Genomic DNA, 26,912 nt, shown 5'->3' with positions numbered 1-26,912 from the left:
TATATATTGGCAACACAATGAATTATTTGATATAGGTGAAAAGTGTTATGTTGTGTGCGAAACTAAAAAGAGTTAAGTTGTAGAGTACCCAGAGAGCACTGTTGAATATGTTTAGAAGGATCTGATCAAGCAAGTATTGTGCTACTCAGACAGATCAAACCAATCCTATTAGTTTCTAACAATTACAATAGAGTCAAATCCCCTAATCAGGTAAGCTCTAACAAGCTTCAATGTATAAATTCTCTAACAGGGTGATCCATTAGTTTGGATTTAGAAATCCTCCACCGAGGTCACTCCTAATAGGGTACTACCTTTAAGAGGGTATAAGATTCTAATCAAGCTTTGGGATCTCTAACAAGATTCACTCCTTGAAAAGCACTTTGTACCCCTCAACTGATCAGTTATCTATTGCTGTAGATAGTTAACTTGTGAGTTCCATCTCTCATGTTTTTTTACCTATGTGGGTTTTCCACATACAAACATGTGTTATGGTGGATGTTTTACTTTTTGTGGATGATGTTATATCATTTTGGATTGCATGCATTGTGTTTTAAAGATTTTTAAGTTCATCTACTGGTTAGTGTTTGAAGTAGTATTATTTTTGGTGTCACTGATTCACCCCCCCCTCTCAGTGCTTTTCAAGTCCATCAGAAAGAGGGTAAGGAATTTAGTGCTCCCCACCACCCCATGTCTAGAGATGGATGAAGGATACAAAGAAAAGACACGACTGAGTGTGCGAAGCTAGAGAGACCTATGCGGGATAGTGGGAACCCTTAGAAGATGAAAAAAGGCTTACCTCGTAGGGGTAATATAAGAATGAAAAGGGCAGAGTGGGGTAAAAGGAAGGAAGAGAGATAGTAGTCCCCGCTACCCCACAACAACAGAAGTAAAAACAAAACAAAAGGAAGATCACTCCCTTCAATAAGGAAAGGCAATACCCCGCAGGGCAACAAGATATATTAAGATGCACAAAGGGACCTTCTCTGCATGATGATGAGTGAAACCTGGAAGGTGATGTGGGGTAATGAGAAGTAAAAGAAGAAAGTCTCCCCGCAATCCTACAAGGAGAAATCTGAAGAATGAAAAAGTTGTTGAAATCAAAAGTAATTAAGGGTCGCTTACTAGATGCCATGTCAACAGTCAGAGGCCATCAAAGGGTGATCTTAATTGTTCAATTTTTGATCAATGACTAAATTTGAATTTCTAGGTCACCAACCTGATATGCCATGCATGTAGGAATTAATGGTGACCAATTAGTGTGCTATAAAGGAAAAAATTGAGGGTATTCTCGCGCACCTTGCATTCAAAGAGCAACCAGAGTGATTGAAGAGCAGTTGAAGAGTGAACCAAAGCATTTGGAGTGAATAAATTGCACCTCAAAAAGATTGTAAGTCATTTATAGGCCATTAATTTATGTTCTGTAGTGAGTTTTTAGCTGTTTGGGTAGGGCTTTAGAGAGAAAGGGTTGTGTTTCTTGCGATAGTTGCAGGAGGGTTTTGTTTAACAGAATTGTGTCATATTTCTCTATTAAGAAGCGTTACAATGGCCTCCTCTACTAAGAATACTCCCTCCTCATCTACTGCAAAGACCTCTGAAGCCACAATAGGATCTTTCATGCTTGAAATCACCCATGCCATCCCATTAACCATATTCCACTCCATGCCAGAGATTGTTAACGCGCCTGCTGTAGTGTCCACCCTCATAGCCACACCTTGTGCTTCTCCTAAGCTAGAGACAAGTGCTCCATCAAAAGAAAATCCTCCTAAAGCTAAAAGAAAGCAGGTATCTAAGGTAGTTGTAGTTTCAACTAATGAAGAGTCATTTGATGACCCAAGACCTTCCCCAAAATCTAGGAAACCCACTCAAAAGAAAAGGGGAGCGACTGCAAAGTCCTCTACTAAAAATATACCAGTTGAGGGGTCAAACCCACAGGGAGAGGCCTTTGAACCTAAGAAAAGGAAAACCACTACAAATAAATCCACACTTAGGGCTCCCAAGAAGACCGAGAAGACTCCTATAGAGGGGGAGCAAGATCCTAGCCTATTTGAGCAGCCAACAAAAGCCTCAACTCCACTTGCCCCATCAAAGACAACATAGGAAATTACTAAGGAGGTGGAGGAGCAATTAGAAGAAATGGTTCAGAGGAAGAAAAGGGAAGGGAGGAGTCTCCACTAGGATTTCCTTGAACTATTTCAATGTTCAGCTATGCAGAAGAATCTCCAAACTACATTCAATGATAATGAATCAAGATGTAGAGATGGGTATACCAATGACTGGGGATGGGACATATTTTACTACTTTTATGGAAATAGAGACAAAGTTGTCCCAGTGTCAAAGCCATGGAGACTCAATTTGGGAAAATTAATTTGTGGAGCCAATACTGATTAGAGAGCTTGGTAAGAAATATCATCCTTAGAGCATTACTGTTAAAACAACCAGTGGTCATGTTCTGGTGGATATAAAAAAAGAGGCTATAATTGAATATTTTGATCTGGATATAAGTTCTCTCAGAAGCATTGATGAGGACAGGCTGACGAGGGAGTATTATGCCAAAAAGTATTTCTATAGGAAGAAGATACTACCTCTCTTTTTGAAGAAATTGTATCAAGGAGGAAAGGGTTATATCTTGGAATCAGAGAGGGAGCCTCTCAGTTTGACCCTTTTTGAGGATTATTTCTCAAAAACTTATTATGCTCTATGTAAAGTTTTGGGGGAGGATTGTGGATTGACAATGATTCCTGTGGAATTCATGATGATAGACATGAAGATACATCATTCAGATATCAATGAATTATATGATTTTGCCACAATCATTTAGGAGAAGTTGCATGAGGGATTGATAAAGGCAAAGAACCCCAAAGAGGGGTTGAATTTCAAACATTATTCTTTGCTCTGCCATCTTATTCTTTTTGAGAACATAACTGGATGGGAGGAATCCTTGAAGGTGAACATTTTTTATCCCAGGACTAATGCAAGATGGCCAGCATGGCCAGTACAAAGGTGGACCCAAGAATGGGATAAAGGATCCAAATACTCTGATTACAAGGAATTGTTTGATTTTTTTGTTATGAGGATCTTGATGATGATAGCGGTTACATTTCCAAGGCTTCCCAAGGATATAATAAATATATTGAGGCTTAGGAGTGCTCAAGCTGATAACACTGAATATCCCGAGGGTGCATTCACCCACAATTTTGGGGATTTTTTCTTCTACTCCAATTGTAGATTGATTCTAAGAGTCTATGGGTGTAATCAAGAACCTCATATGTTTCACATCACGATACCTCCTAGGTTGGAATTCATTGAATTTATATGGCCAATACTGTGGTAAAAAAATGACCAAATAAGAACAGAGAAGAAGGGACACTACCTCCCACGAGTGACAAATTATAATGAATTCTCTATGGGGTGTGACACCCTTGACAAAGTGCAAGACTTCCTCATAAATAATTATAGGTTAAAGGTCGGCCAAGAAAGGAATTTTGATCCAAAAGGATATATTAATGATGTGAGGGTGAATAAATTAAAAGTGAGGGGATTAACTCACAGTTTTAATGAAAGAGAGGATTTGATTAGGAATGCTCACCCATCTGAGGACTTGCAAAGAAGGAGGAAGTAGGAATACTAAAATAAATTAGACTGGGAAAGGAGAGAAAAATACCCTGAATTCTAGGGATTTTTTATGAATATTCATAATGAATTTGCCAGGATGTCCTACAAAGTTAGATCATTTGATAAATTGATTAGAAAAGAGCTAACCTGAAGACAAGCCAAGAAGCTTGAGAGGATCCTTGAGGAGAGGACTACATTCACTCCCCCAGTGAGATACAAAGAGAAGGAAGTCATAACAGAGGGGTCTTCATAAGGTGCTTCCCAACAAGATCCCCAAAGATTAAAGTAGCTAAGTGTTGAAGTAGTGAGAAAGATTGAAAAGGAGAAGGCTAGAATCTTTGATTTTGTTGATGGTATTGGTGAGGAGATGGATTCTATGTTGGACATTGCTGCTGCTAGGATATGTTGTTGTCATTGATGTCAACATATTACTTCTCTAGTGATTGTAGATTGGTTCATTGTGATTATGGTTTGGTGTATGGGGTATCTTTAGTATCATTTTATTCTTCTATGCTAGTGTTGGTGATCTAGGAAGCTTAATTGATCATATCATATGATCCGGTTTTGCAGTTTGTTTTTCTGATCAGTGCTTTGCAGAGTTCAGTATTTCCTCCGATATATTCTAGTATGATCAGATCTTGATTTGAGATTTTGGGATATTGTTTAGGATAGTCTTGTGTATCTTCATTTTAGACAGTTCATGATTTCATGCTTCACAAGTTACCTTTCTTCATGACAGTTGCTGCTATTTGAGTGTTCTTGAGTTCCACACATTGACAGATGAATATTTGATAAGTGGTGTTGGTGCAGCTATTACTGATGATTCTAACATTCTTGTTGTTGGCATTCTACACTCAATGAGAATGGTTGATGTTTTCATTGATAGAAACCAACCAATAATAGGTTTGTACACATTCACCGACAACACAAACATCATCTATCGGCACCGACAAGCACAACAAAGGTCATTCATCGGCATCCAGATTACACCGGAAATGAAGTATATCGGCACTCAGGCCGACATGAGACAAAGTTTCGTTTATTTGAATTATATTGTAAATGTAATCAATTATTTGTAAGCCGACATGATGTATTGTAAAGACTCATATATGTATGAGATCTAATAAGTCATTTTTGTAATAGCATGATATAGAAGAATATTATGTAGAAGATAGCAAAAGGATTTTTGTAATAAGAAATATAGGTTATGTAAGTGAATATCATTCACTAGCAAGATTTTTGGTTAAGGTTTTTGACAGAGCTTAAACCGGTACTGAATCAAGCATTGTAGATGCTATTTTGAGGAGTACATTGTACTAGATTTAATTATCCATTTTGTAGTCAATGTGACTCTTCTATTGAGTAGTGAGCTCTAGGCTGTTGGCCTTCCTGCATGTGCAGGCCAATATTGTAAGTAATATTTATTCATATTGGCCAGTGAGTAAATATTATGGGTAACAAATCCCACCGAGGTTTTTCCCACACCAGGTTTCCTCACCAAAACATCTTGTGTTATTGTGTGCATTTATGTTGTCTCTGTCATTTCTCTTTGCTGTACTATTGCTTGTTTATCGGTACATTAATTTAAGTTACAAAGTTGTAAATAAGTTCAAATATTCTATTAACCGGTTAGACACTGATTCAACCCCCCCTCTTAGTGTCTTTGGGACTGTCATTGCATCTAACACTTACTGGTGTTTCCTAATCGTGTCCTATTTGTCCTAATGATCCCTATTGATTATCGTGTGAGTTTTTGGTGATTTTGCTAAACCGATGATGTTATTCACGTTATGCGGTTTTCTTGGTGGTGTAGTGTGTTGTGGTTGATCTTGGCATGATTTTCGATGGTGTTGCATGTTTGGAGACTTGAATTAGGTCCATGTTATGTCATGTAAGTCATTATATTGGTCCCGTGGTCGATCTTTTTATCATGTGATGCAATTTTGTAATTGTGAGTTGAGGGTTTAGCTAACCTTGTTATCAAGGTTGATGAATTGTATAGATAGGTGATATTGTCATGTAATCTGGGTATCAAGGTTGTGTTTGCATTATCACAGAGTGATGTATGTGTGAATAAGGATTCATCTTTCGGTGTAGTGCATTGAGGAGATTAGTGTTGTAGAGAAGACAATTATGCTTAACCAGAACTGTCATCAGGCATTTGGAGATGCTATTATTGTAGTTCATTCCTTCATGATTGTAGTCTGAATCTTGTTGTAAGTCAGTGAGACTTCCCTGAGGGTCATAGCCTTTTGGGTCATTATCTTTTGAGAAGTGATCTCTAGGTAGTGTGCCTGAATGCATGTGCATTGCCCATTGTAATATTTTCACATACTACTCTAGAGTATCATCTTATTGTGGGTAGGTCCCCACCGTGGTTTCTCCCTTAACCGTGTTTGCCACATCAAAATATTGGTGTTGTGTGTTGTGTTCTCAATTTTCTTATCTTTATTATTTTTGTAGTTTATTAGATCTATTTTTGTGATTAAGTTTATAGATTTGGTGAAAACTGATTCACAGCCCCCCCCCTCAATTTTGTCTCATTGTTGTTGCCAACAATTGGTATCAGAGCCAGATCCTCCGGAAGAAGCTTAATCACTTGAGGAGATTCAGGATGACAACTGTGTGGTGCCCAAACTTTTGGGCAAAAACGCAACAACAATTTTTTTTTATAACGCTAAATTACTTGTGATCTATGTTTAGTTAGGTGTGATAATACACTGAGTTCACTAAAAAGATATCCTAAGAGTTAATTTAGGTCTCTAATGCGAGCGATAAATTATTCTATTTAACTAGGAGGCTTAGAACTTTTCTCAAGTCCCTAAGTGATTTAATAATTAAATTAATTAAATTTTATCTAAGTGTTGAAAGCCATCCAATTTATCTTAAATATAATTCCTAATTAATTATATTTCAATTTCCTTTTAATTTACTAATAACACCCATTGTTAATTAAAGCTGAATAAAATATTCCTATAAAGTCAACACAACTTTATGATTAATTAATTCACCCAATTGCAATCTTTAATTTTAATTATATTTAGTGTTAGTATTATTTCCTTATATTATTTAAATAATTCTAAGATCCATTAAATTAATATTGCTACAAATTCAAAGTATTAATATTAATTAATTGAGCAAATGAATATAAACTTCCAAAACGTCATTATAACAATTAAATCATTAATAATGTTTCCTAGTAAACATATCTTCCATTATTGAAAACTAATCCCCCTTAAAATTTAAATAATCATTTTCATCACCAGCAATTAAAAGGCTATACCTATTCTGGCTCCAAAACGACATGCCTTCATATGATACCGAAGGCATACCATTCAAGTACAACAAGTCCATGACAACAACGTTCCTGGGACCCGCAGATGATATGGAGGAATTCGCGGCTGCGATGACGTGGATGATGTTGTCGTTTTGCATTTGACGGAAAAGCTTGCTCGTGGTTAACATTTTCTCGGCCGTTGTCACCGCGATGTGATGGTTACATTGGGTGAGGCGGTTAACATACCACTGGGCAAGCATTTTACATTTTCGGTGACCACCAATTTCGATTTATTTTTTTTTGAATGGCCATGCGGCAATTTATTTTGGCTAACCCGCTTTATTGCGTCCACCAGTCGACTAACATCAAGAGGCGGTGATGTGTTATGGGCACAGTTTTCAATTCATTTTTAAAATTTTTTTGAATGAAAACTCGATTTCGCAAAAATTGAAAATATATTTCGTCCGGTAGCTGCATGCAGAACGCATTGGTGGAGGTGAAACAAAATATTCAACCGTGTAAATTCAGGCTGTAAATTCATGTCCCTAGTTGAATCACTAAGCAAAGGAGCTGTGCTTCAGTTGTATTTATAGGTATACATTCTCAAAATATGTGTGGCTTTGAAGGGGAGGAGAAAAGCCAACCGCATGCATAACCCAAGTTGTCTGGGTATATTGTTAGTCCTATTGTTATTGCCTATTAACACGCGAGTTTTTTTTCATGTGCAGGGAGGAGGTATCATAGTATATAGGGGGTGGTACGATTGAAGATTGTTGTGTAGGGTTATGGTGGCATTAGTAAATTCAAACCCTAACATATAAAGATAGTTTTAAGACTCCTTCGTCAACCCTGTATTTGAAATTGTAAATTTTCATATCATTTTTGTATTGCAAAGGTGGTTGTGAGTGTGCCCTTGGGAGGTGTGAAGAGGACAACGATTTGGGTGGAGGCTTAGGCGGCTGCGGTAATTTGAAACCCTAAGACATTCAATAATATTTTTTTTATTTTCTCTATCATTTTGTGTTCTGTCTGTGAAAATTAGGCATCATTTTGCAGCATGGTCGTGTCAGGATACCAAGGGTCCCTGTTTGATTGTTGATGGCTGATTTTTGGGTTTTTGTTGAAAACCATCAGGGTTTGCATTGTTTGTTTGCGTTTTGGTGTGTGTTAGTATATATATATATGTGAATATGAAGCAATACACACACACGCATGCACACTCATAGAGAGAGAGAGACACACACAAACATGTCTACTATAATATAGAGGAAAACGACAGAATAAAACATAGATAAAAGAAACTGTGGAAATATTATGCTCCATTTCCATTATTCTCAGGTGCTCATTAGATAAAAAAAAGAAAACCTACAAAGGCTGCTTCAACAAGGCTTCAACAATAATGTTTTCGTTCATGCATTAGTCTTACTTTTTCCACGTTAGGCAAATAAAAAAGGCGCCATGTTTGCTATCATCAAACAAACAACATATCAACTCCTAATTGTCAGCAAACAGTAGATCAACTCCTAAACAAGAGCAGGTCACACACAGTCAAGGAATGGTTGCATCAACCAGTCAACAACCTGATTTTGAGTAGTCTGTTTGCATCAAAAGGCAAACTGTAACATGTAAATGAGGTCAAGACCATGTAAAAGAAGCTCAATTTGAAACAAAATTTTTTACCTTGCTTTGTCTTTCATGTAGCTATTAGGTGCCTGCCACTTGCATTTGCATATATATTTATTCTCGGACATGTATGTTGATGCATGTCATTGGTACGATATGTCCTTTTTGGATCTAGAATAGATGCGTGTCATGTATGCCAATTCATGTCGTTGTTACAATCTCTTTTTGAAGGCATAATAAACATGACACAAGTTCGAAGCACCTAATCACACTCAAAAATTGCAGAATAAACATATATGCAAATATATGTGGGAGGCTATTTGTATTGTGGCTCAACAGTGGACGTATAGTACCAACAACATGCATCGACATACATTTCCAAGACATGCATACCATGCCAACTTCTCATAGTTCTCTGACCCATGGTATGTGATGTGGAGTTGTTGTTGAGTTTTTGGTTTCAGTCCTCAACGCCCATGCAAAAATTTTGGACATGCCGGAGGATGGCTGCGGCATGCTTCGTGGTTATTGCTGGTTTATTGTGCATAACACACATTAAAAGCTTGTGAATGAAGGAATTGCGTTCAGATAGCATCCCGATAGGAAGAAGAGGCCGCGAGCTACAAAACTTGGTACTTTTGTCAGAGAAAAAACTAGCATGAAACTCAAGTTACTCTGGCAGTGGGACGCCTCTATTGTGGCTGCAAAAATAGAATGGGGGGACTAACACCCCATGTTTGCGGTAGGTTTTTAACCATAGGTTTTGCATTTGATGGCTTCTTTTGTCTAACACAACGCTGTTAGTCTGTACGATTTGTCTATTTTGGAACCAGAAGAGACACAACCTCTCTGACAAATGTTACTGCGTGTTAGTGACATGTTAACCAATTGCATCCGTTGAATGTAAAATATAGTGTCAAACGTGTGACTAAGCTGCGTGTTAGTTGGACCATAGTGTTGATTTTGAGTTGGAATAGAGGCATCTGTCCTTGAGTGCACAACAACAGTACAAAAATAGGTGGTTGATATAGACAACTTTGGTACAACTCTGGCACTATGGCAAATGGACAGATATAATTTAGGTGATATAAATTACTTAGTCATAGTTTATATTGAATGTTAAACTACATTTTCATATATGAACATGTAGGTTCCTTTTATGTCTTTTGAAATGCATGTACTTCCCAATGTAGACTACTAGTAACATTAGTTATCCATGCAGGTTGTTGATTTTCAAGGACTATTGAGTAGTCCCCCGGCAAACATCCAGATGTTCCCAGATTGTTGCTCTGTCTCCCTTGTTTAATACTACTTGCACTGTAATGTCCCCTTATTAATAATCTTTACAATATAGTTTGTTGTATATAATTTTATTTATGCGGTACAAATGTATGTATAAATTTTAGTTCTTGATCATGTAATATTAATGTCCTTACTTTTATTGAATTTGATAATAATGAAAATGAACAATGCAATTGGCTGATGCATTATATTATATGCTATAGATGCACCATATTAGACAATAAGATATAATTTTCGAACCTGAACGCAGTACGATTGTTATTTATGGATCTTCGAGTCATGAAACCAGTGTTGAATATATGAACCATAAATCCTGATTCTTGCGAACTATGTGTTATAAATTTGTATATATTCTATTGATTTGCATGAGAGTGTTAATGTTCATCCTAGTGCATTTGTATTTCTAGATTATTGATGTTCATGATGTTTGAGAAGTACATGTGTTTGATGATCCAACTCCGATTTGAAATGTGATTTGGGCTTCTGTTTGAGATGTCTCAGGTTGGCACGACGAACTCCTCATGTGTCTATCCTTTAGAGTGTTTTTTTCTTTTTTCTTTTTGTAACTTAAGAGTACATTTTTTAATAAATAATACTATTCCCATGTCAACAAAGAGATGGAAGCTTTAGAATAGACACTCATTTCAAAAGACTCGTGTCTTTCAAAAAATGAATTGGAGGTCTTTGTACCCATTAATTATCGTCAAAGACTTTGTTAATGGTAAGGAATCGCTGTTTATTCTCTGACATAGATTAACCATCTTAATTGCTGCACACTCATTTTATAACATCGATTTTGCAATTAGCAGTTGCGATTGACTAACATGTCAGTAACACGTTGTAGGAAAGTTCCATTTTGGAGCCGGAATAGACACAGCCGATCCGTTAAGCGTGTTTTGCATCCTTCTTTATCAATCCTTAAGAAAGTCTAGTTTTTGTGTTGTATTTTGGATGGGGAGAACACATGAAGCCTTTTTAACAGCGTTGGCGATGGATCATAGTCATTATTTCATTGCAATTGCAACCAAATATGTTCTAGAGCAGAATGTCATGGATAGTTTATGGCTAAACCGTTAGCTAGGTTGTACATAACACAATGAGATGCTGACTTTGTATTGGAATGTGGGCATAACTGGTCGTGTGTTGGCTATGTCATTTGTAGTGAATGTGTGGTGTTATTGATAGTGTGACGAATATGAATTGCATTTTTTTTATGTTTCAGTTCAATCATGTCAATTGCGTTGCAAAAAAGGTTGAGGGAAAATGTTGATCTTGATTATGGGTTGCTGGAGCTAAAGGCAGATGATCTCCTGGGAGTTGGCCGCGTTCTCTTCCTAGTGACACGTGACATCGGCCTGCCTATAAGCTAAGTAGTTTTAAGGGATTATATAACATGTAGTATTGCTTGGTGTTGTAACTATTTAATGCTTGTGACTAGAGAACTAATTTGTATACCCAGGAGAGAGGTGGGCTCTCATATGCAGGATGAGTTCGGCATTCATATCTAAAAGATTCAGGAGTTGGGCTTTCACATTTGGGAGTAGTTGAGGATTCAAATCCGAAAGAGTCGGGAGTTGGGCTTTCGAATGCGCGACCCATTGGAGATTCAAATCTTAAAGTTTCAGGAGTCGGGCTTTCATATCTAGGACTAGTTGAGGATTCAAATCTGAAAGGGTCAAGAGTTGGGCTTTCAGATGCATGACAAGTTGGGGATTCAAATCTGAAAGATTTAGGAGTTGGACTTTCACATCCACAAGTAGTTGAGGATTAAAATCTGAAAGAGTCGGGAGCTGGGCTTTCAGATGCACGACAAGTTGGGGATTTAAATCTGAAAAATTCAGGAGTTGGACTTTCACATCCACGAGTAGTTGAGGATTCAAATCTGAAAGACTTGGGAGTTGGGCTTTCAGATGCGAGACTAGTTGGGGATCCAAATCCGAAAGAGTCAGGGGATGGGCCTTCAGGTTAGGGACTAGTTGGGGATTCAAATCTGAATGAGTCACCAGTTGGGTCTCCAATTTTGAACCCATTGTCAAGTCAGCTTCTTAGTGACTGCACAACCACACTAGTAATTATTTATCATTGCATGGCATGGTTGGTGGAAGTTGGGATTTATAAGTGGAAATTTAGATATATACACGGGCATAAAATGGATCGATGATGTGTGCTATTTTATTGAACATCATTATGATAATGGTTGTGCTAGTGAGGAAGATGAGGCCATTGGAATTGTAGTTAGGGTGATTATATTGATGCTCGAGGCGGTGAGAGTGAAAAAGGGGACGTTTGTAGCGAGCACGAGGTGAGCATAGAGCAGGAGGTTGAACGGCAACGTGATTCTATCAGCGCTCGTGAACAAAAACAAGGAGGGGCAAGTAACAAGGAGGTCCACTATTAGTCATTATATGTTGGATTATCTTTATAATGCTTGATTAGTGAAAAATTGAATGTGATTCTTTGTCTCTGTTGGCTGTGTGCAGCAATATGCCGATCACAAAAGAGAATATATTAATTACAGGTTGCACTACTTTTGTCTCTTGCGTTATTGTTCCAAAAATGGAGGTCATCAGTTTTGGGATATGGGGAGGCTTAATATGCATAGAGCTAGAGAACATCAACTACCATTTTTGGGGATTGCATGATGTAGTCGTCAATAGTGTGGAAGTGGAAAGCGTAGTGTGGATCATAGGAAGAAATCACTATTGGAGTTGAAAAAGAGGGAGTCTAATATTGAATACCAAATGGGCGTACAATGTAGTATGCAAAAAACATGTGTCACTGACCGGGTCTGTACAAAATATGGAAAGAAAACACGTGTTGAGCTTCCTACCAAAGGGAAGGAAGAGATAAAGGAAGCAATGCAAGTGTACAACAATAGTCCAGTTAGGGAGGCGAGAAGGAAGAAGGTTTTAGAGTTACTGCAAAGAAAGAATATTGCAACAGAGGTAATTTTTTAGTGATCATATTTTTTTGCAGTTTACTAAATTCCTTTAAACATGTGAAGAACGATTTATTGACGTATCTTATCCTGGTGTCCAGATTTTAAGTGACAGTGCAAGCCATGGCGAGGAGGTTCTATCATCGAAGGCTAATCGTAAAACAAATGTGCCAGTGAATGAGTCTGCATCTGTTTCGTTGGGGAAGCAAAAAAAGAAGAATGCTATGAAAAAATCAAGGCTGGCTTCAGGTCATCAAACAAAAGGGGGTGCACCTGTTTTGTCGGGGAAGCAAAAAAAGAAGAATGCTGAGGAAAAAAGAAGGCAGACTTCACATCCTGAAACAAACGTGCTAGTCAATGAGCCTGCATGTGATTCATCAAGGAAGCAAGAAAAGAAGAATTCCACAGAAAAAAACAAGTCTGACTTCAGATGATGCGACACATTTGTCATCAAAGGTGACTATCTGTTGGCCTGTCCATATGTGTGTTTTCATTGCATGGTATGCTTTGCACTGCACTATGTAGTATGTTGACTATTTCATCCATGTCATTGTAGGCTGATGGGGTCTGTGGAGGGAGCATGGACTATCCCATGGTATTGGATGACATAGAATGCAGTGTGCACAAAAAATTAAGTCGAAAACCTCAGGCGTCTATTATGTATAAGTCTGTTTCATCAAAGAAGCTGAAGGAGATGTCGAATGAAAAATTGGGTGCATGTAGTGCCGAGAAGATTGTGGAGTAGTCTCCTGACTTGGGGTAGATAATGGATGATACAAGCAAAGAATAGTCAATGCAGTTGCCTAATGACACCGTGTGTAGTTCTCCCAAAAAACCAAGTCCAAAATCTCGGACATCTGTTAGGAGGAAGAAGCTAAAGAAGATGACGATTGAAAAGTTGAGTGCATGCAGTGGCGAGACGATTGCAGAGCACTCTCCTCAACTGGGGTAGAGGTTGGAGGATAGGTGCAAAGATGAACAGGTAATGTAGTGCCATTGTGCATGACATGTAGTGCTATATCATGACATGGTGTGTTATACTATACAGTAACTCTTTTTTTATGCAGTCGGCCGCGGTATTGGACAAGAAACTTCAGAAGTCTATTTCGAGGGAGAAACTGAAGGAGACGGTGAATGGAAATTTGAGTGCATGCAGTGGTAAGAAGATTGTAGAGGAGTCCACTCAATTGGGGCAGACATTGGAGGATAACAACATAGATGAACAGGCATTGGGCTCTTCTTTTGGATAACAGGCGGTGAGGGGCAGTGTTATATTGGAGCATTTTTTATGATGTTGTGGTTTGTGTCCATTATTTGTGTTCCTGTTATTGCCTTAGTCGTGTAAAATTCATCAACCTTGGTCCAGTAGTGTTCGTAGGCGTATGGGTTTAATGTGTACTTTCACTCCTATACAATGTGTCACGTTTTGCAGCATAATCTGATAGAAACAAGCATTGAGAAAGAGTCTGGAGAAAATGATGATGGATATACAAATGCAAACTATGACCGCGATGGGGGAAATGGGCCGAGAGAGACAGCTACTCTGGTATTGTTTTACTTTATTTCCATGAATTCATTTGACTATTTTTGATCGAGATGTATAAAGAATTTTATTTAAGCGATCATGTCCACTCGTTACTGATGTAGGCAATTGTGGAAGACAAAGAAGAGTGCGCAAATGAAGATGCTCATGCTATTGTTGTTGGAGTTGAAGTCCATCTACTCCTGGATGGGGCAGTGGTTGGGGAAGGCATTGTTGATGGCCTGGGGAAGGGTGTAATGTGTCATACTATTCCACTCCCATGACATTGTGCTAAAGTTTGCATCATCAAAGTCTTTGATGCAAATGCCCGGCTGCCTTTCCCAAGTCCTTTCGCTGATGTCTTGTCAGATTCCCTAAACTCGTGGGCGGTTCGACCCATTGAAGACCTGGTCTATTCCCCACCCTTGGTAAGTTTTGAAGATGACAAGATCCCTTCCTCCATCTTCTCATTCCATCCTTTACCTTATTTCAATGGATTGAAATAGGCAACACTCGTATGATGTCGTTTGTATGTGGTAGGATAAAGTTGGCAAAACTATCCAGCCACAAAAAGAGGATGTTAAATGCGGCCTTGTGATCAGACGGGTAAGTCATAGGCTGCGATCACTTGGCATCACCCCTCCCAAGTTGCATAAGAATGAGAAGAAGCGTAAAGCATTTTATGGTGCCATCAACTCCATTGCGCAATCCAGACATCAGAGGCGATAATATTCTTTGATCATAGTTGTTGTTCCTCTTTCCAAATATTTAGAGCGAGATATTGTGGTGGAATTTCAGTCTTGATAGACTTTATTCAGATGGGATTTGGAGATGTTATATTGATATGGCTTTTACCTTAGCATAGTTTAAACCCTCTGAATTATTGTTTGTCTTAGATGAATTGTACATTATTATTCAACCTTTCCTGCTATTTTAAGCACCTTTCTTGCTATTTTAAGAAAAATAACTATAAAGGCTTGAAATGTTGGACTCTTTCATGGTGATCCTGCACCATCAACTACCCTTTAATAACTTCACAAACCTTTCTTTGGAGTGCAACATTTTGAATAATGATAGTGGATGGTACAATAAAGTCGATGATAGTCGTTTACTGTTCAAGTTTTGTTCAAGGTCTCTTATATGTTGCATATGCATAGCTTTTGTTATTGCATACCAATAGGGTCCCTGCAACTCTTTTACGTATACAGATGAAGCAGAATGTTTGATTGAAATTGTGAACCATGTGCTCTTTCCACTGTAGCTTACGACAGTTGAATATACCATCATTATTGTTTGTTTTTGAACACTGAATCTGAAATGAATTAACAACAAAAAAATAACCAAAAAAAATAAATCTATTAAAATACACCAGACTTTCATTATAGTTTCATGGCATATGTGTAATAAGTTGGATGCAAGAAAAGGAGTGCTAATTGATGGAGTTATCTTCCCAAAACATGGATTCCCAATTGGCAGGTAACCTACCACCCAAGTGCCTAGTTTAGTGAACATGTCAACTTTACTGAACATGTTAACTTTTTGTATCATGCATAATGTTATTCATTCCAAAAAATGCAATAGATAGCAGTTGCTTTCTTGTTGGCATAAACTGTTGTTTCCTGCATTTTTCATGTTGTCTTTCCCACTTGTCTACAGATACTTCTTTTTGGCATTGTTTGTAGGGATGGAAATGGGAAGACCATGGATAGGAAAAAGAAAGGGTGTTGAAACATCTGTTCCGCAGAACAGAACACCTGCTACGAATTCAAAGGCGAATGGGATGACCGATGTTCTCACCTCCGATGACAGTTTAGGGAAGTCTGCAAGACAACCACCACTGCCTTTTGTAGACTAGAACGATGGGATGGACACAATGAAGTTTGACGCCATGCAAGTAGAACTGCTAATGCAGAAGGTCGAAATGGCCTACGCTGAAAATGAAAGGCTGAAGGGGATTGTTTCTGATCTTGAATGGAGACTCACTGAAGTGAAAAGGAGATGCACCGAACTCAATAAGAAATGCACTGAACTCAATAAGAAATGCATGGAACTCAATAACAAGGTCATGGACTTGGATGATAAGAATACAAACCTTGAGCTGGAAGTACGTGGTTTGCAGATGGCGAATGAGAGACAGGAGGTAGTTCATGAGGCGTGTGCTAAAAACAACAAAATCATAAGTGACCAGATGCAGGGGATGCTAGATGTTTGTGCACAACGTGCTTAGTACTAGAAATAGAGGTACATGGAGGTGTTTTCCTCTGTAACCGATGAAGATGATGGGAATGATGTGCTCCCCTTACTTTGACCACTGGGGGAAAAAAAAGTCATTTAAATACTCAACCTTTGCCTCTATAATAGGCTTGCACTATTACGGAAGTTTTCCTATTCAATAAAACGCCAGTAGTGGTCCAGACTTTTTATAATCAAACATATTCTTTCATTTAGGAAGACACTTTGTATGCTTCATGAATGGTTATTTTCAATAAACTTGATTGACCGAAGTTTTTCTTTCTGTTTCTTTTCTTCGGGAGCCCTTCTTGAACCAGTCCCTTGAACCAGTTGTAAAAATATATTAAGTGGCCTTGGCACCTTGTCAAAATAAATAAAAAATAAATAAATGTGATTGACTTCACTTAAACATCAATGGTTAATGATTGTTTTTTTGTACACTTTTTCATGCTTTCTGAATGGTTCTATGTGTCTTTTCTACACGTCCTCTATGATGAATGGTTTTTGCACTTCTCTTAATAAGTTAATATGACTTCCCAATCAATGTTCGCAAACCAAGGTGGGTGAATCTATACCTAAAACCTAACTTTTAACATCTATACCTGAAACCTAACTTTAGGTTAAAAGTTTTTTTATAACGGATTTAAAAGAACCACTAATTGTATGATGACATTTTTTTTTATAGACTGAAAAAATGCTTATTTATAAATGATGGATAAAATGAATCACAAGTACATAAGATAGATTGCTCAATGACTATTATTCTTTGTAAATATTAAATATAGATCAATGAGTATTAACTATTAAAGCTTTACGACACGAAAGGTCTATAACTATTAATATTGCTTGCAATCTTTGCTTGTCTTCATCACTTTTTTTCATATAGCCTCTTATATGTAGAGTCCTCCCTCAACATAAACTCTATTTGATCTTGATTCAGTTTAGCCACATCTAAGTTTAGTTTGCTAGTGAATCTACGGTCAGTCTTTCCAACTTGTCGTATCATCAAATGTCCAAAAGCTTCTTCTCTGTCAACCAGTGTGGGTGAGTATCTTTAGGATATATAGCCCCATTGTAGAAGAGCTTTTTGATCTGGAGGCTACATCTATTCTAGCTCCAAAACAAAACTTTCATACAGAGTGTTAGTGACAGGTTAGTCAATCGTAGCCGTTAATTGCAAAATTGACGGTATAAAACACGTGACTAGCACACATGTTCGTCAATCCATACTGTCATTTTGGAGCAAGAATAGACATGTCCCAAAATGAAAAGTCCGCTAGCCAGTACTGGAATCACAACCGTTAGTTTTGCGTGTTAGTGAAAGGTTAGTCAATCAAAACCGTAAATGTCGCGTGTTTGTGCAAGGTTAGTCATTCGCAGCCATAAGTTTCGCGTGTTATTGACAGATTAGTCAATCGCAGCAGTAAGTTTCACGTGTTTGTGACATGTTAGTCAATCACAACTGTTAGTTTTGCGTGTTTGTTATAGGTTAGTCAATCACAACAGTTAGTTTCAATGACATGTTCGTCTAGTTCGCCGTTTCGCGTGGCAAAAGGAAAAGTCCGCCAACCACTAGTCGAATCGCAATTGTTAGTCAACCGTAGCCGTTAGTTTTGCATTTTTTTGATAGGTTAGTCAACCACAATCGTTAATATCATGTTTGTGTGATAGGTTAGTCAATTGCAGCCGTTAGTTTCACATTTTTTGTGATAGGTTAGTCAATCGCAGCTGTTAGTTTCGCGTGTTAGTGAGAGGTTAGTCAATCGGCCTTCAGGGGATTAGGATATGATCCAGATCAGATCCACGGCTATTCTAGCTCCAAAATAGACCCTTCGTACAATGTGTTAGTGATAGGTTAGTCAATCGCGACTGTTATTGCAAAATCGATAGTGTAAAACGCGCGACTAACTTTTTGGAGCCAGAATAGATGTGTCCTGTTTAGAGAAAGGATTATATTTATTAGTTTTAAATTAACATATAAAGTGTATTGCTTTGTAGGCAGATAAAGTGCATAGAGACAAACATATAAATTATAAACATAACTGAGACAACCATATAAATTGTAAACATAATCGAGACAAACATATAAATGGTAAACATTCGAGACAAACATATAATAGAAATTAACTGTTTTATTAATAATAGCATAGTCATATAGGACCAGTTATACAATTTTAATTAGAGGACCTCCTCTGTGATGGGAATCTACTCTGTATGCTCACAAACCTCCCTGCTGGCCGTGGACTACCATAACCCATGAAAATGGGGGTGTAGTCCATAATAAGAAGGTTCCATGGAAAGAATGTTGTGACATTCTTGATACTATCATCGGAGTATGGCACTAGGGACCGTCCACGTCTCCAATGGGGTCTGTCAACACATATTATGTGAATCCGAGGGAGAGTGACTGGCTAGTATGCAAGGGAAAAATACACTGGCCATAGTCGCCTATACAAAGCGACCGTCAACGGAGTCGACAATCTGGCGAAGGAGATCATGTCTTCTATGTGGACCATGTACATATTATCCTCAATATAATGTCTTCCCATTCTAATGGTCCACTCAGTGGCCCATCTGGGAGTTATTGTTTAAATAATATCTGAAACAATGATATCGGGGAGGTGCTGAAATAAGGCAGACTCCTCGTCATTCTCTGCCAACCTCTCTAGCAGTCTGCAGATACATACGATAAGAGTGTTAGTAGTATAACTATAGCATTCAAGAAATGTAAGACATAAGAGTATCAAGCACTCAAAAAATGCAAGACATAATCACACCATAAGAGTATTAATTATTTAACTAGAGCATTCAATAAATTGAAGACATAAAAGCGTAATACTGAAAATTAAGTTGCATAACCCGACGTGTATGTGAACGCCATTTAGTGATAAAACAGGGCAAAAAAACAATGGACCCGCATACAAAGATACATTTTAAAAGATGGTTAGGGACAGTTATAGTAAACATTACAATGCAACTACAATAAACAAAGTTGTTCCATGTTATGCAACAAGTTGAATGAAGAATGGCTAAACATCAAGGGACATCAAGCACATATATGACATAGTTACAAACAGAAAGCTTGATCTGAACAAATAATACCAAAATTAGTATCAGCGAGGATCACTGTGTGATTCCTCTCCACATAAAAGACCATCAAAAGCCAATCACCAATGAGGACTCCTATGGCCAGGTGTTGAGGGGGTGCCGAACACTGTCATAGATAAGTGTGTATCACTTTCACCGACTACAAGACACAATGACTAAATAAACGTGTGCAGAATTCACATGTTTAGAAACCACTTATAGGTGACACTAGAGTACCAACCTGTATCAGAGACAACCAATGCAGTGGCAAGGACATGCGGTTCCCGTGCCTGGTCCAATTGCCTCTTTCCCCTTCTCCTCCTAGAAGTCTCAAAGGGAAACTCAAAGGTGAGAGGCTGTTGAACATCATGACAGATCTAACTCCTACTACTATGCCTATTATGTCACCGATTGTGATGACAGACCCAACTTGCACTGAACCAAGGCCGCATACGTTCAGTGGTTGTATTGGCTCGATCGGTAGACTGTCTAAAATCAAATGACATGGCACCGACATTCTGAAGATCAACCATGAACCTATCTAGACAATTTACAAATGCCATTAGTTTATCACCTGAAGCTGACATTGTTTGTGACAATATGTTTAACTTTCTATTTGCTTCGTTCCACATTACGGTGTCCACATCCTCTAAATTTGTATGTGTATTAGAAATGGTATCGACGATAGGTTCAGGTGTTGGGTTTTCATTAGTATTAGCAGATGTTGGAGTCAACATACGAATAGGATCTGTATGAAACAAGATCTTAGGGTGAAGTACACATCTTTTAAGTTAGCAAAAATCAACATTTACGAACATCCACTTACTCGGAACATGTGAATCGTGGAATGAATTTTTCATCATTGCAACAACCTTCAATGCATTCTTGCACATGTTTCCTCACAAACTCCATGGACATTCACAGATGTAGAAGTGATCCCCAAATTTCCTAACCACATACCAGTTGCAAGAGGACTAAATTTTCACCTAGTACCATCCAGAACACAATTCGCATCAAGAATTACCTTTGCCCTCTCCATACTAGTTTGCAAATGTGTCAACTTGTAGTTTTTGATAAATCCAAAATGCTACAATTCTCGCTTATGCTGGTAGAATGGTTCCACTTTATACACAAGTAAAAAATATAGATTGTCCATCCTCCTCGAGCACGTCTTTTTATAATCTCTTAGGTGCAGTGACTTCAATTTACCATGGTATGATTCAATGGCATTATTTGTGTCCTGGTTAGCACGAGCAAAATTCTTGAAGTTTTTTGCCCACATAGCTGGCCAAAAAAAAAAAAAAATTAAAATAAAGAAATTAAAAATAGGAATAGGATGTCAACTACCAAATGACAACCAAAATGGTAACAAGTCATAAAGCCACCACTCAAATGTAATGTCAAACTCACCGATACGGCCTTCTCCTTGACACCATGTGTTGTAGAAGTACTCTAGAAAACGTGGCTGATCACTAAATTCGGCAAAGAAAGTGTGCAGCTCCTCCACAGTGCTCTCTTCACTTTCATGCATTGCCATCATTATCGCCCCTAGACGGTGAAAAATGTCCATTGCTCTTTCCTTCGTTGCATACTTGTATACATTCTTCAACCATGCTCGATACACGTACCAAATACAAAGTATGAAATGACATTAAAAAATAGTCCTGTTATGAACAAAACGTTTAATTGGGCTGAGCCAGGAGCGTGGTCATTTAAAATAAAATGTAAAGCAGCATATCATACTATTTGATTTCATGTGACAAAATATTTCTCTTGCACTTACTCTATGGCTTGAATCTCTGCACTTGCATCATCCATGATAAATGCATTGATCCTCCAATCAGGCCTCTTTTCCTTTCCTCGTCTCCGCAACTCCATCAACCACACCTGGATATCCTTGATCTTGTTCCTTGATGTCACTGCCCATGCAACAAGCACCCCCAATTGCTGCTCATTGAAGACGAGACACAAATACAATTGATACTATTTTAAACAACAAACAGGAAGATCATGACCATCCACAGATCAAATGGGCTGCATGAAAATAGGTTAAGTTCGAAGAGACATACCCCGTATTTGTTTGTTGCAAATGTTGAATCCATTGAGATGATTGAGTCATGTGAGAATCGTACCATCATGTCAAGCATCCAAGCCATTTGTATTCCCATAATGAAAGGTCTATCGACACCTTATGACTACTGGAAAAAAAAGAAATTTGCCTCATCCTGTTTTTTCCATTCTAAGATGCTAGTGGCATCGTGCACATGCTTTCATGACTGAATAGAATGGACCCTCGTCACTGCGTTGATAACATCCTTGTGTGTCATGAATGAATCTCTCTTCTTCAACATGTCATGAAAAACGGGATCATCAAGATGTTTGTCCATAATAGCATCAACGCTCACATCCATCAGCAAGAGCCTCTCTATATATGCTTTGCATTCATCAGAAAGGTTTGGTGCAAAGTGAGAGCGCAACTCATTGCAAGTATCATCGACGCCATGACAAGCTTCACCATTCTTGTCTACATGCAATGGTTGCTTGAATATCAAGATGGACACATCTGGCCTACCATATAACACCTTAACAATGAAGTGGCATGTACACCCTCTTTTTTTCTTATATGTCTGCGCGTGCTTCTTATTTGATGACTTCTTTCTGTTGTCTTCTGGTCCATATGAACACCAATACCTTCAAAAAACAACTCTCCTATTATCAACAACAGTCGTCATGTCATTAAACGTAGACAAAGAATATGAAAGAATGTGTCTACGAACCAGCTGTACATCTTTGTTGTATGCATGTTGTGCAGAGCACTATCATGCTGAGTGTGCTGCTTTTGGAGGAATTGGGTTTCAACACCTTCACACAACGATTCCCCTCTCATGAATGCATCCAATCTACCCAGTGGAATTGCTACACACAGGTCTATCCTTGAATCATTTTTGACACAAATTGGCATCCACTGAATATCCCTTGAACAAAAATGACGCAAACCTTCACCACCATCTTGAACTTCCAATACCATAATGTCTTGCCATTTCCGGTGTTTTCCCATTCTCGTCCTGCACATATTGGAGAAAGAAAGAGATATCGTAAACAGTAAACAACCACAATGATTATATCTTCAGTGTGATACTATTTTGGGATATTGGTTGATGTCAAATGTGTTTGCCATGATATTGGTCGCTTCGCACAAATGACCAAATCTACTTTACTTTTAGACCTTCATCCTGCCCATCCTGTTAGCACATATTTTGACAAAATAGTTTTGTGCTATATGTGGACACTTTTAGTTTCATCATAAGAGCATTTAGTGGTGGATTGTATGTACAGGTGATATGTTGCAGTATCTTCATGAAAAAGAATCACTTCGGCATATTGAAGGGAATGTTGAGTGATATGTTGAGTGTTCGATAGGTCTGATTTGGAGCTACAGTAGCTGAGGCCATTTGAAATATGCCTCCAATTCACTTGACCTTTGTTCATACTCATCGGTTTAAATCTAACCAATGAAATAGTGTGAAGAAAATCTGTGATCTCTATCGGTAGGCACAACCTCTATCGGTTCAAGGTGGATGGTTCATTTGTTCAAAATTGTAAAATTTTAATTATCGGCATAAGTAGTCTCCATGAAATAGCACTGGCAAGAAAAAGATAGATTATCGGCATAACATGTACCGATAAATCAGAGGGCGGATTTATTGAGGCACTTTAAAAAAACTCAGCACGGTGCGCGCTCTTGAAAAAGTCATACCATTAGGGTAGCTTTTTTCGATGAGGTAGAAGGTGCAACTTATGAACCTATTGGTGTAACTTGTAATGACAAGGCAATGCGGATCATGGAGTTATAGCATCAACAGATCAGAAGTAACAAGAAAAGTCTATCCCGATACCTAATGATTGAAGGGAACCGAAGGCAGGCCCATCGGAGAAAAAGACCATATCGGGATAGTGCAAAAAATAGTTAGATCGATTCACGATGACATGGAGAATCGGAAGGTGGAACCATCGGTATTACCTAAACCGATAAATCAAACTTAGAAGCATAAAGCATAAAAGTGCATCAGAGACTGATCGGGACTTTGGGAGGAATAGAAAAAGGCTATTCCGACCCCCGATGAAGATAAATGCACCTGCGGGGATATCGGTGTAAATTATACTGATAAATTAAACATGCATTAGGACTCATCAGGACATCGAAAGAATAAATTTTATGCTATGCCAAGTCTCGATAGGAGTATTAAGGTGGATGGAGAGTTGCTAGGAGCTCTTCAGGGTGATTTATGCCGATAACGCAGGGGACTTAGTCACAATGCGGACTGGTATATTGAGATCATCGGGGCATTGGAGGGACATAAATTGAAGTATGTCAATACCTGATGGGACATATCGGACTATGTTTCGGCTATCGGGAGGGTTCAGACGCGACTGTTCTAGCTCCAAAACAGACCTGTCGTACAACGTGTTAGTGAGAGGTTAGTCAATCGCAACTGTTAACTGTAAAATCCATGGTGTAAAACATGTGACTAACACGCGTGTTAGTCAATCCATACTATCTATCTAGGCTGAAGCTATTCTGGCTCCAAAACAAACCTTTTGTATAGTGTGTTAGCGACAGGTTAGTCAATCGCAGCTGTTTATTGTATAATCGATGATGTAAAACGGGCAACTAACACACATGTTAGTCAATCCGTACTGTCATTTCTTTTTGGGCTGCGTCTATTTTGAAGGTTTAGGGTTTTTGAAATTTACCCTTTTTATGTCTTGGAATCCCCGCATTCTATTTCTATGTTACTTTTCCACTTAAGTGGAAGGGTCGGTCCATCGTGACGGAAGGGGTCCCCCCTTTACTTTTTGCCTTAGGCGGTTCTCTATTAATGTTTTATTTTGCGCCATTTTCCTAAGTTTTTAGTTCTTTGTTGGGTCCCGTAAAAACCATGCAAGTTCTGGTAGATCCGACGGTGTGCGTAAATTCGCAAAGGAAAATAGCCCAAACTTTACCTTTCACGAAGCTACGAAAAGAGTGGCGGGCCCAACTGGTGGGTTAAAGAATGAAGGTTAATGGATGATATCTTCTGGTTGATCCAACAACCCGTGTTGTTTTGTAAAGGAAAGATGCTTGAAGTTTATCTTTCGCGAAGCAGCGAAAGGGAAGTGGGCCCAACGTGAGGATGATGTGGAAAGTAAAGAAGGTGCATCTTGAAAAGGATCCGACAGTCTGCGTTATTTTGGTGGGCGAAATAGCGTGGGGTTTATCTTTCGCGAAGTAGCAAAAGGATGGTGGGCCCGACAGATTAGGGCTAGTCCTAGTTTTTAAAGGTTTTACATCTCGAAAGAGATCCAACGATGAGTGTTGTTTTGTAGCCCAGAGATGCAAGGTTTTTAAACTTCGCAAAACAACGAAAACCATTTGCGATGAAGACTTCATACGGTTAGTGAAAAGGATTAGCGGTCATCGTGGAGAGTAAAGATTGAGTGAATGCGCGGGTTTTAATCTTCGCGAAACAACGAAAAGCCAGGACAATGAGATTTCCTTTGTGGTCTGTTGGAGCTTTTTTTAAATTCAATTGCGAATTGATTGCCGAAGCATGTGGATTAATATCACAATTCAATGCTCTGTTTCCCTATTAAGCCTCACATCAACAGAATTTTAGTATCAATTCAAGTAATTTTGTAGAGTAACCATTGCGCAGAGCGAATTTCTTCAGGCAACAAGTAAGTTTTGCACTCATTTTGAAAGTTACAGTTCAAATTGGTTTCATCGGGTGTTTAAATTCTCAGAGGTCTGTTTGATTTTTAAATTGAAATACCTATAATTAAAGATGGCACGATGAAGAGATTTCACAGAGAAAGTGAATTATCAGGATAGAACTATATGTGATGATTTCTTGGAACAATTAACCATGTCTACAAATGTCACTGCTAAGATCAAAGAATTAGTGCCCAAAGCCCCCCGTTTGAGAATTGGAGATGGTTTGTATGACAAAGGGAACTAATTGAGGGATTCATAGATAGGGATATCAGGGCTAGGACTTTTCAAGGTGGGTTTTGGCCAAAGACATTCCTTTGCTCCAATGAACAGTCTGTGAGAATTAGATGTGGGAAAGCTCATAGTCCCTGGGGTTTTTATGGATGTAGATTTATTAACCCAGGTTTTGAATAATTATGACCCTATTGCTAAATGTGTGAGAAATGTGAATGGGGAGCTTTAATTGAGATTAACGATGATGAGTTTAGGAAGGTGTTTAAGCTCAGTGAGGTATCAAACTACTTAGAGCCAATCAATTTTGATACACTTGCACAGGTCTACAATGTCCAGAGAGGTCATCTTAGGAGCGATCCTTTGAAAGAATTTTTTGTCAAAAAAGGAGGGTTAACTATTGCAGGCCCTAGTACCATGGAACCCTTCTCTATGAATTTGTTTACTCTGAGAGCTAAAGGCATGTATTGGTCACTTTGTTAGATTTTTGGGGAAGATGCCCAAACCAGTATGCCAACTCACTATATGCTAATGATAGCACAGATCTTAAACCCCTCTCTGGTAGTAACTTTTGATTATGCACCTTATCACATTGATGCAATCCATGCAAGGCTGATAGGGATTAAAAATGGTAAGGTAGACAAACCTTTTGGGTGGTACTCTCTTCTCATGCATATGTTTTTGTTTAAAGGTGTTGATTACTTCGCTAATGGAATGGATCTGGTTAAGGAAAAGGATGGTGAAGAGATGCCTGTGCAATTATGGAGCACAATTTTGTCTTGGGATAGAGAGGATGCCAGTTACTTGAAGTTTGATAGATGCTTTGCATCTAGGCTTTGGATTCTCTTGTGCCAACAAAACCCTAGGATCCCTAAGGCCCTCATAGAGTTCCTTAGGCTTAAAGAATTTGCTAAAGGTATCAAGATTGTGCACAACTGGGGTGATGTATATTTATACCCTATCTCTATGGTATTTAGAGTTTATGGATTTAGAGGAACTCCATATTTTCTTCCTTATCAAGTCCCATTGAAGATAGGAATTGTAGAGATCCTAAGGCAAATCGGGGGTGTCCAAGAGGCAGAGTTAATAAATAGGGGAAAAGGGACCATTTTCCCTACCATCACCATTGCTCATCAATTTGTAATTACCAAGGGTGGCTAGAAACACTTTGATGATTTCTTTCAACCATATAGGTTGCCTACTGCAATATCAAGATTTGCTGACCCTGAAGATTTCTTCAATGGTATGTTCAGAAAGAGAGAAGTATGTAAAGGTAGACCACATCAGTTCCATTATCTCGAGGATCTAATCAGAAATGAATTTAATCTAGATGAGC

Source organism: Cryptomeria japonica, chromosome 2 (assembly GCF_030272615.1).
Source record: "Cryptomeria japonica chromosome 2, Sugi_1.0, whole genome shotgun sequence".
NCBI classification, from domain to species: Eukaryota; Viridiplantae; Streptophyta; class Pinopsida; order Cupressales; family Cupressaceae; genus Cryptomeria; species Cryptomeria japonica.
Note: the sequence above shows the minus strand (reverse complement) of the source record.